Source organism: Solea solea, chromosome 17 (genome assembly GCF_958295425.1).
Source record: "Solea solea chromosome 17, fSolSol10.1, whole genome shotgun sequence".
NCBI classification, from domain to species: domain Eukaryota; kingdom Metazoa; phylum Chordata; class Actinopteri; order Pleuronectiformes; family Soleidae; genus Solea; species Solea solea.
The window spans coordinates 21,556,473-21,568,863 of NC_081150.1; the positions used below are offsets into that span (position 1 = coordinate 21,556,473).

General features: G+C 45.2%; 1 long non-coding RNA gene across 1 annotated transcript; it reads right to left on the minus strand.

Annotated features, from left to right (window-relative positions):
• Positions 1-2,102, minus strand: LOC131443458 (uncharacterized). Its single transcript, XR_009233611.1, has 3 exons — positions 1,669-2,102; positions 1,515-1,593; positions 1-168 (listed from the first exon to the last, which is right to left on the minus strand). It is a non-coding gene; the product is annotated as an uncharacterized LOC131443458 (long non-coding RNA).
• Positions 2,103-12,391: the final 10,289 nt, after the last annotated feature.

The following is a 12,391-nucleotide window of genomic DNA, read 5'->3' on the forward strand; positions in this document are numbered from 1 at the left end:
CATCCTCCTTAAGAAGTCCTCTGTGATCTTCAGAAAGGCCTCTCTGCTGCTCCTCTGCTCCTCATCCTCCCTCTGACTCTCTGAGACTTCTGTGTGATCTGTATCCAGAACCTTGTGGATCTTCTTCAGCTCGTTCTTCACAAAGCAGATGATGTTCTCCTCCAGCAGCTGGAACAGAACATGTGAAGTTTAACCTCAGATGATCAGTGACAGAGTGAAGTCCTGCAGGTCCACAGAGCAGCATCCAGACTGTCAGGACCAGGAGCCTCATGTATAAAAGAGTGCGCAGCTTTCATACTAAAAGACGGCGTACGCACAAAATCTCTAAAGTACGTACGCAAAGAAAATCTCAGATTAATAAAACTGTGCGTACGCCAAGTACTGCGCACCTTTTCTTTATACATCCCATCAAACGTGAAACTGAGCGGAGATGAATGAGGAACACACCACACCCACCCACAAATGAATATACAAATGACTCTAAAACGCCTTCGTCCTGAAGAAAAAGGACAACTGTGGCAGCAAAGAAAGAGGGAAATAAAAGAAAAAGAAGGAAAGTGCACGATTAACTCGTCAATTTATGATGTATAAATCTGTAAAAATAGAATTTATCTGAATTTACAGATTATTTCAACAATCTATAAGTGTCACACATCATCATCTACACACATTACGCACAAAATAAGCAGACAGAGTTCACAGAGTTACTCCATGTAACCATTCATTACTGTCACTGATTGTGTTGTGGATGCTGCGCCTTTCTCTTCCGATGAAAGGCGCAGCGGTGGCGGAATAACTTTTTCGTAGTTATTTCGTTATCGTGTGGATTAAAATGGGATAAAGAAAATGTTCTACTCAACGTTCAAGTCCCATTTTCTTACAACAAATGAGTCTGTAACTTTATTATGTGTTTAAAACATTATAGACTGACGTGTGTTCATGTGTTCATGTGTTCATGTCAGCAGCTGTGTTTACATCACTGTGTTACATAAAGAAAATATTCATCTGTGGAAAATTAATTTCAGTAATTTGCTCAAAGTAAATAAGTGAGTCTCCCTCTCTCTCACACACACACACACACACACACACACACACAGGTTTGTAGTGTGTGTGTTCGTCACAGGATCAGTTTCGTCTTCAGTGTCCTCTCTGATGTTATCCACATATGTTCAAACGTACGTGGTGTATCAGTATTGTTTGTCACAGAAAATTCATGTTTGTCACTGTAGACACATTAATAATATTATTTTCAAACACTGTGATAAGTTTCAGAGCTTAATATTGCAGCGTCTCCACCTGACAAGAGTTTGCGGAGCTCTCGGCAAATTCTCACGGCAGCTCGAGAGTTTGCGCTGCGATGCGCAAACTTCCACGCCAAGTACATTTTTATACATGCCGTCTGTGCGTGAAAGCAAGCGTACGCCGTCTTTTTGTGCGTACGCACGGTTTATACATGAGGCCCTAGGACTCTGCTTCAGTATTAACAGTAGTGTCATGTTTGTACATTTACACACCTTAAATATGGAGTCCAGGTCTGCTCCATGCTGCTGGACAGACTGACCACTGAGAACCTCTGTCCTCTGCTGATCAACTCTGAGGAGAAAAGATTCAGTGTCATTTACTAAACAATCATTTGTTTCGACGAGGTTTTCAATGTGCTGCACCTACGATTCTTCTTCAGCCAAGTTCACATGACATGAGTTTGACAGGTTGAAGACAAAAGTCCCCGAAGGACAGTCTCTAGTGTTTGTTATGTGTGAAGTCTCAAAGACACAATCAGAGAGGCTTGTCCATGAGTCCCTGACCAATCACGGACTCTGACTAGATTTACTGCTGGAAACGTATTCAGAGACGAGGACAGGCTGAAGACGTTTAGTGGAGACAGAAAAACAACATTGGTCCACCAAAGAGAAGAAGAGTGTTTTTCTGGATTCAACATGTTTTGGACTAGACAGGCTCCCCCTGGTGGAGGATCATGTAAGTGTGTGTTACTATGTGTGAAATTCTTACATCAGTTCACCATGTTTTTGTCCATCCTTGAAGTTAAAAATACGATCTATAGACTGGTCACTCTTCATGGACACACAGCTGGGTCCAGGTCCAGGTCCAGCAGAGTCTGGTCTCTGTTGATGGATCCTCCTACAAACACATGATGTGTAAATAAAACACTGAGCTGTGACATGGAGTCACATGATCCATGAGATCCTCATCTCACCTCTGACCCTCATGTTCCTCACACAGAGTGGTTTTAGAGGGAGGAGCTTCCTCTTCACTGTCCTTGAGCTGATTCATAGCAGAGCGCCACCTGCTGGGAGAATAAAACTCACTCATTACAAGTTCTGCTAACATGGGTGGACCACAATGACCTAATGTGGGCCGGTCAGCAAGAAGACTTTTTTTAACCACAGAATTGGCCGACATGACCCTCATTGGCTGACTGAACAATCGGCACAGCCCATTGGTTTATGCTAATAATGGACTGTCAGTCACTCAGTTCCTGGTTCATTTCAAAGAGCCGTTAAAAAGATTTGACTCGTTCGTGAACGTCACAGCTCGACTCACAACTCCCTCAAGACGCTGTTTGCATCACACTTTACAGCCCTTCACTGAAGGTGAGTCCACTTGTTTAACAGAAGAGCCCGCCCTCTGGTGGTCAGGTAAGAAGCTGCCCAATAGATAGATACATATGTATGTTAAACATCTGGACTTTGAAGAGATGTCGTTAATTGTGACGATTGAGAATAAACGTTTAATTTAACTTTAGTTTCTTAAATCTTATCAAAATATGACCTCGTCCTCTGGATCCTTTTTTTTCACCTACAATGGCTGTAATCTGTTTTCACCGGAAACATAAAATTATCAGTCACTATCTGATCTTTCAGTCCAGCAGAACTTCTCTTTCACCAAAAGCACAAATGTCCTCTAAACCAGTGATTTACAAACATTTTAGTCGCTGAACAACAGAATCAGTGACGTGAGATTCATGAGCTTCACAGTAAAAACATCACGTCGACAAAAAGTCACAACTTTTTCATTTTCAGTGCATTTCTTTTTCAATCCGTGTTTCTGCTGCACGTCACATGTACTTTTATGTGTTATCGTCTATGTGTTTTTTTATATTGTTTCTATGTGAAATAAACTAAACAGCTGATGGAGACAGAGTGAGTCAGAGGAGGCGGAGTTAAGTCATAAGAACATGATGGATCTGTAACAGGGAAGTGATTGTTTTGCAGTTAGCAGCACTAGCCAAGTTAGCTGAGAGAGGATCCACTTTTCAGACAAAGGTCAAAGTAAAAGAAAACGAGTTCATATCTTAGGAATTATTGAACAGGAAATTCCACTTTTCACTGTAGCTGTCACTTTTACTCCATGATTGATTCTTTAGCTGTGACAAAGGAACACGACTCTCTCTACAAAAACCAACACAGTGAACTTGTAGAAAAGTCTTTTGTTACAACCAGGTGACGTTTGAGCTCCAAACAACATCTGGTCGTTAACAAGATTTTGTGTTTATAGATGTTACATTTAAATATGTTTGATGTCAAACCATCACTCAGTGAATTAAGACCATACAGAAGTTCAGCTCGTGGGTTCTGAGCATCCACGTGATTCCAGTGTGTAATATCACATGTCAACCAGCAGATGTCAGCATTTATACTGTGTCAGCAGAGCTGCTTCAAAAGGGTTGGGCCTTCTTCACGTTCAGAGGAACCAGGACATGTTCACATCCCATAATAAGACAAGTTTGCAGTATTACACCAGACATTTAAGCCTCTCTAAGTCACTACAGGGTCAATTCATTCTGTGTAAAAACCTCAGTCACTGAACAAGAGTCAGTGACGTGAGATTCATGAGCTTCACAGTAAAAACATCACGTCCACTCAAAGTCACGTGTGATGAGATGAGTTTAGTTTCGTTACCTTGTGAAAGCAGGAAATGATCGTCATGAAGCTGCTGAACGTCTGTGAAGTGATTCTGCTGCTGAACAGGAAACAAACCACAGACCAAAGTTTTCTCAAGTCTCATCTGAAGGAAATGTGATGAATGTGATCAAATAACTGCTCTGATCTCAACAGTGCCGGCCCTGAGTAATTTGGTGCCCTAGGCAAGATTTTAGCTGGCGCCCCCTTGCATCGCAGCAGTCAATTTCACAATCAACTTTCATACAATCACACAGAAACTGCATGTGTGCATTCAAGATTTTATTTCTTTGAGTAAAAAAAATATCTCACCAAATAAAAACTAAAGAAAGAAACAAGTGATAAAATTAAAAAGGACAGCAGCACCTGATACTGTGTCACTGGGGGTGGTACTGAAATATTTTAAAAGTGCATCTAAAGAGAGAAGAGAAGTATATGTGACGACTGCATGTTACATTTTAATAAAAAAACAGATGCTTGGTGTGCTATACATGAGACTAATATAGACTAATAATGAAAATGTGATGAGATTCATTCAACTTTATTGTCATTGCAATGCAATTCAGTCTAACCAGAGTGCAAAAACCAGTAAAGTGCAGTGAAATGAATATATATATAATATAGTCTATGAATGATATGGGAAAGCTAAGGTATGAAATATTAACAGTAACACACTTTAACTGCACTTTAACACTGATGTAAACTTTAACAAACATAAACTGTGACACATAAAACCAAAGGCTTACTATTACAAAGGGGACGGACAACTAAAAGCATTTTAACTGACATACAAGCAGGAAAGACACCTGTAAAATAACACCTGAACAGGCCTAACGTTAAGTTTCCAAACGTCCCTGATGAATTTAAGGTGGAGTAACATTAACACACGTCGACTCAGCTATTTATTGATTATTAAACAATGTCGCTATCGTCTGAAGTAAGCTAGCAAGCTAACACTCTGCTCCAACAACGGTAACTATGATGCATTAAACTAGTAATTTCATGAACTTCATCACATTGACATTACTGTACCTCTATCTTTTTCACATTTTTCTTCCTCTTCTTTCCTTCTTTTCCTTCCTTGGGCGCCGGGTGGCTTCAGTCTTTTGGACATAATTCCGATACAGTGTCATTAATCTTTTTCTTCGTCTCTGGGTCACGGTCTTGTCGGATTCAGGCGGCTGGACTCTTGACCCCGCCCCCCTCACACAGCGCAAAGGCTCATTGCACCCAGAAAAAAGGCTTCTGCATTATTTAATAGTCTTTGCTATGACATTATGTTACTCTGGGCTTATATAATGTTTCCAAATAATAGTAATAATGGCACTGGTAAAAAAAAAAAAAAAAAGTATTTATAATAATTTTTTTTTTTTTCCCTCCGTTTTCGGCGCCCCCTGTGGATGACGGCGCCCCTAGCATTTGCCTATACTGCCTATGCCCAGGGCCGGCTCTGTACATGACCCAGATAACCAATATCTTCTAAGCAGTTTTTTTTTAATGATTTTAATTATTAGTGTTTTAACAACAACAACAACTTTTTCCACAATTTTAACTTTTTTTTTTTCTTTCTACTCTTTGTACTCACAGTACGCCAAGTACCCTCGTTTGTACATAATCTCTTCACAGAAGAGCCACATATCTTCAATCTGGTACAAAATGAATTTAAAAGGCTCAAGAATTAATTCTTTCTCTTCCTCATTCGGATCCATGGTGTCAAACAGCTTTCCAATTTCCTGCGCAGCCTCCTCAGTTTGGGTGCTGTTCATGTTCAAAATCTAAGGCATCTTCACTCTGGCTGCAAACAAGTGTTGATTCGCCTGCACCCATTCCGCTGCAGCGTTCAACTTTCGGCGTAGTGCCGGTAGTTAAGATCGAAATATGCATCTCTAAGAGACAAATAATGTCGTAATAAGTAAAACAAAATTATATAAAAATTATATGATATAACTCAGTTTTCTTGGTCTTTGAGTAGGAAACATTTGGCACATTTAAGTGAGCACTATCATACGATAACAACGCTAAAACCCGATTCTTTCAAATTAATATAACTTTACAGGACAATATATAGTGTGCAACATAACGTTCTAGTGAATAAAGACTGTTTCTGTTTCTTCGTATGACGCAAAGTTGTTGTCACTTGACTGTTACCCACCTCGTCGTCTTCACACTTCACATGGGGAACGAAAAATACGTGCTTCAAGTATGCTCGCTTTTATTTTGAATATAAGCTTCCGGTATGGTCGCCTTTATTTTGAAAGGCTTCGAATCAACTTCCGGTCCTGACAGTGCAGGAGACCTCACAGTGCAGGTCTGCAACGAAGGGTCCTGACAGTGCAGGTCTGCAGCTAGACCCCTCTCGATTTATATGGACAATTCTACTCTATTTTTTTTTTATTTCATTTTTTTATAATTTATTTTATATTGACATTCACAAACAGACATTCACATCCAGCAAAACATACAGTACATGCATACATCTCACATCTGTTGTCTGCTCTAAATGCCTAGACAAAAAAAACAAACAATGAAAAAAGGAAAAACACACATTAGCAACTATGTACAAGTTAGATTTCCACAGTTCCACCAGCAGACAGAGGAATTATCATCATAGTAAGACTTCTGAGAAGGTGTAATAAAGTACCTAATCAAGCTTTTCCATCCAAATTCCCTCCACTTCTGTGAACTGGTACATCTCCATTGATACCTCCAAATTGTTGTCCATTCTTCCTCAGATATATTTATCCCTCCTTCCTTCTCCCATTTTATTTTAATATATGAAGTAGAGTGAGATTTCAAATTAGACAGACCCTTATATAAGCATGACACAGTTTTATTAATAGCTTTTGTAAATAATTGAATTAGACATGTGTTTATCTTTGTTAGATTTTTCATCTTTGTATTCAGCTATCCAGTCCTTGAATCTAGAATCCAATTTGTTAGGTCTAAAATCCGAATCATAAGCACACCATTTAAGAGCCAAAATATCATTTTCAAGTTTATGTTCTTTTATAATAATTTTCCATACTTTAAGGGTCCACGCCACCCATGGATTATCAATGTTATTTATGTGGGTTTGCAAGTTATTATCAGCTAAAATTGCCTGTATGGGGATGGAGGGCATTTTTTCCTCAATGCTTTTCCATTGAGCTGTATATGACGGGTTGCACCAGCATACCACTGCTCTCATCTGCACTGCAAAATAATAATATCTAAAATAAGGCAAGCTCCATCCTCCCTTTTGTTTAACCAGCTGTAAGATTTTGAGGCGAACTGCTATATACCTGGATAGCAGTTTGTCCCACTCGTTAAATTGGTTTTGGTTAATCTCTATTGGCAATGTTTGAAATAAATATAAAATTCTTGGCAATATGATCATTTTAATAGAGTCAATTCTTGAACTAAGGCTAAAGAAGGGAATTAAGTTCCATCTTGCTATATCATCCTTTATTTTTTTATGTATGGGTGAATAGTTATATTCCGATAATTTTGTAAGATCTTTTGGTAGGTTGATGCGTAAGTATTTAAAGGACTCTGTTTGCCATGTCAAGGGGTAGCTACTTTTGATTTCTCTTGGTGGGCAGTAGTTATATATGAGAGTATTTGGGTTTTACTCATGTTGATTTTGTACCCAGATAATTGGCCATATTGTTCAAATGCTTGCATCAATTTAGGCAGAGAGTGAGTTGGTTGCGCAAGGTATATCAAAATATTGTCTGCATAACAGGCCAATTTATATTCCGTCCCTTTAATAATGATTCCCTTAATATCTTCTTTTTGTCTGATATACTGAGCTTGTGGTTCCAAATATAATGCGAAGAGTAGTGGTGACCATGCACAGCCCTGTCTGGTGCCCCTTTCTAGGGTAAAACTATTTGACAAATATCCATTGACCTTGACCCTGGCGGTAGGTTTGTCATATAGTGCCTGTATGGTTTTAATAATGGTATCGTGGAAGCCAATTCTATGCAACACTGTAGAGAAAAATCCAGTTAACCGAATCAAAGGCCTTTTCAGCATTGTGAGCTTCCCCACTCACAGCTCGTCCAGAGGAAGGGAAAAAAAGCCTGGGTGGTGGTGGAAAATAATCTTTTATTTGAGTCCAACAGAACACTCCACCAACCATACAGAAATGAAATGCCGTTGTCACTCTCCTTCTCTCTCCTCGCTCCTGCTTCCTCCTTCTGGACCCAGCCTACTGCAAGAGACCAGAACCAGGTTACAAATGTGCTTATATAGCTGACTGATTACCTGATTCTGTCCAGCTGTCTGATCACCGGCTGAGCCACTCCTCCCTCTCCTCCAGCAGTCGCCGCTCTAACCATACCCCACTGCCACATACCCCCACCGCCCGACTTAGGCCGGGATCCCGCCGGCCGCAAGCCCACTCCCCCCCCTCCGTGGAGCGGGAGAGAAAGTCAGCCACGACCATGCGGTTACCCGGCCTATGGATCACTTTGAACCGGAAGGGCTGTAACGCCAGATACCAGCGAGTGTTCCGCGTGTTGGCATCTTTCATGCGGTGGAGCCATTGGAGCGGGGCATGGTCCGACCAGAGGGTGAATGGGCGCCCCAGGAGATAGTAGCGGAGGGCACCAACCGCCCACCGTATGGCGAGGCACTCTTTTTCCACCGTACTGTAGTTCACCTCCCGCTGAGCCAGCTTCCGGCTAATGTACAGTACGGGGCGGTCGACCCCCTCCACCTCCTGGGACAAAACGGCCCCCAGCCCGCTGTTCGAGGCGTCGGTCTGCAGGATGAAAGGGAGAGAAAAGTTAGGAGTGTATAAAAGTGGCTTCCCACAGAGGGCTCGCTTTACCCTCTCAAACGCCAGCTGACACGGCTCCGTCCACTGGACCGGATCTGAGGCACCCTTTCGGGTCAGGTCGGTTAGGGGGCTGGTCAGCTCCGAGAAAGCTGGAATGAACCTCCTATAGTAACCGGCCAGCCCCAGAAACCTCCTGACTTCTTTTTTTGTCTTGGGAATTGGGCAGGCTGCAACCGCTGCAGTTTTTTGTATTTGAGGTCGCACCTGCCGGCCCCCCAAGTGGTACCCCAAATACCGTACCTCCCTCCGTCCAACCGCACACTTCCCTGGATTGGCCGTGAGCCCCGCCTTCCTCAGGGACTCAAGCACTGCTCCCACCTGCTGCACATGCTGCTCCCAGGTCTCACTATGAATGATGACATCATCCAAGTAGGCCGCAGCATATGCAGAGTGAGGCCGCAGCACCCGGTCCATGAGGCGCTGGAATGTAGCTGGGGCCCCCAACAACCCAAACGGAAGAGTGACAAATTGGTACAAACCATACGGAGTGGAGAAGGCCGTCTTTTCCCTGGACTCTAGCAACAAGGGAATCTGCCAGTAGCCCTTGGTTAAATCCAGTGTCGTGAAAAAGCGAGCCGTGCCCAGCCGATCCAGGAGTTCGTCGACCCGGGGCATTGGATAGGCATCGAATTTGGACACCTTGTTGACCCTACGATAGTCCACACAGAACCGTATTGACCCATCGGACTTGTGAACCAGCACGATGGGGCAAAACCAGTCACTGTTGGACTCTTCTATTACCCCCATCTCCAACATGGCCTGAAGTTCTGCCTGAACAATTTTCCTTTTGTGTTCTGGCAGCCGATAAGGTCGTGAGCGCACTGTCACGCCCGGAGGTGTTTCTATGTGGTGGTGTATGAGACTTGTGCGCCCTGGCAGGGGAGAGAACACATCAGCAAACCGCCGCTGCAACAAGGCCACGTCTGCTCTCTGGCCCGCTGAGAGATGGTCATCAACGGGGACTGGCGCTGACTGGTTCGACTTAGTCACCTCCGGTCCCAACTCATCTCTCTCGATCACGGTGGTAGCCAGAGAAACAGCCGCCATCTCCCTCCAGGCTTTGAGGAGGTTGAGGTGGTAAATCTGTGTTGCTCCGCCCCTGTCAGAACGCACAACCTCATAGTCAACATCCCCCACTCGCCGTGTGACCACGAAGGGCCCTTGCCACTTGGCGAGCAATTTAGAGCTAGATGATGGCAGCAATACAAGTACTTTATCTCCCGGTGAAAACTGTCTAAGTTTTGCCCCTCTGTTGTACAGCCGCTGTTGACGTTCCTGGGCCTGGAGCAAATTCTCCCGTGATAACTGACCCAGTGAATGGAGTTTTGCTTGCAGGTATTGTACCTCATTTTTGCTGGTGCTTGGACCCGCCTCCCAGTTTTCCTTAACCAGGTCCAAGACACCCCGAGGTTTTCTGCCGAACAGGAGTTCAAAAGAAGAAAATCCTGTGGAGGCCTGGGGAACCTCTCGCACTGCAAACAGAGGGTCCAACCATTTATCCCAATTACGGCTATCCTCGTGCACAAACTTACGAATCATGTTCTTTAGTGTCTTGTTAAACCGCTCCACCAGGCCGTCGGTCTGGGGATGGTAGACGCTAGTCCGGATTGAGCGGACGCCCAGTAATTCGTTTAGCTCGCGTAGTGTACGTGACATAAATGATGTGCCCTGATCAGTCAGGATCTCTTTCGGGATCCCAACTCGGGAGATAACTTGAAACAGCGCCTGCGCAACACTCTTCGCAGAGATATTGCGCAGGGGCACTGCCTCAGGATAGCGCATTGCATAGTCCACTAGAACTAGCACAAAGCGATATCCCCGTGCGCTCTGGTCTAATGGCCTGATGAGGTCCATGGCAATTCTATCGAAAGGGACCTCAATAAGTGGTAATGGGCGCAACGGCACTTTTGGGGTGGCCGGTGGGTTGACTAACTGGCATTCACGGCAGGATGCACACCACCGACTTACATCCGCCCGAATGCCCGGCCAGTAAAATCGGGCCATGATCCGGTTCAGTGTTTTATCATATCCCAGGTGGCCCGCCATGGGGTTGTGATGAGCCGTCTGGAAAATTGTTTTGCGGCGGCTTATCGGTACTAACAACTGGGTGAGCTCTTCCCCGGTCCAAGCGTCACGACTCGCTCTGTATAGTCTGTCCCTAATGACAACAAAGTAGGGGTGAGTTAGTGCTGTGTTAGTGTGAACCTGGCAACCATCAATTTTCAACACTTGGTCAAAAGCATGACGGAGGGTCTCATCCCGAGACTGCTCAAGTGGAAAATCTTCCATGGGAGCAATCTGCGGGCCCCCTGGATCCAGCTGTGCTGGCCCCTCCGGCCCCACGCCCCCCCTGGCAGCGTCGGGATGCGGCACCTCCGCCTCACCACTAAGCACAGCACACCACTCACATTTCCCTGACGTACGTGACCGCACCCTCATAGTTTCCCCCACCAAGCTCGCAAACCCCGGCCAGTTTGTTCCCAAGATTAAAGGGTGCGTGAGGCGAGTACTAACTCCAGCCTTGACTCTATGTTTTTTCCCTTTAAAATAAATTTCCAGGGCCACCACTGGATAATCGTGAATATCCCCATGCACACACCTCACCCTCACCCACGATGCCTCTAACAATGCCCCCGGTCGAACCAGATGCTGATGGATCATGGTCTGTTCACAACCAGAATCCAGCAGAGCCTGGTGTGTACCCCCCTGTATACATACCGGTATACGGTACGTCCCTTCCGAACCGGGGGAGGGGGCTGGCGGACCAGCAACCCGAACCACTTGCCCCACCTCCATGAGGGGGCACTCTGCCCGGATGTGGCCAGGTTGTCCACACCTCCAGCACACCTGCCCTGGCGTCTGAGGAGCCCCCCGGGGTGCCAGGTGATCAGACATGTAGGCTGGGCCCTGTGGAACAGAAGGCAGAGGGTTACTAGTCGGCCGGAGCAGTGCGTGCTCCGGGTGTGTATGTGTGTGTGTGTATGGTGCAGGGGCCGGTGCGGCTGTCCCCGAAAATCTCTTCCTCGGGGCTGGAGTGGGACGGCCTGCAGGAATCGCTGCTGGCCTGGCCTCCTCCCTCATGCTCCGCCGGGGAAGGGATCCCGCTGGGCCGCCGCGATGTCAGCCAGGACCCGGGACTGCTGCTGCTGAAGTGTGGTGGTGCTCTCCTGCATCGCTGCGAGGTGCTGAAGTGCCAGCGACAGCGGCGTTTGTCCTTCCATGGTCCCTATTCAGGTGCCAGATGTGAGCTTCCCCACTCACAGCTCGTCCAGAGGAAGGGAAAAAAAAGCCTGCGTGGTGGTGGAAAATAATCTTTTATTTGAGTCCAACAGAACACTCCACCAACCATACAGAAATGAAATGCCGTTGTCGCTCTCCTTCTCTCTCCTCGCTCCTGCTTCCTCCTTCCGGACCCAGCCTACTGCAAGAGACCAGAACCAGGTTACAAGTGTGCTTATATAGCTGACTGATTACCTGATTCTGTCCAGCTGTCTGATCACCGGCTGAGCCACTCCTCCCTCTCCTCCAGCAGTCGCCGCTCTAACCATACCCCACTGCCACAAGCATCTACGCTCATCACAATTGCTTCAGTTTGATCCATAATATGTAGTGTCTTTGGTATATTGTCTTGTGTTTGGCGTTGGTG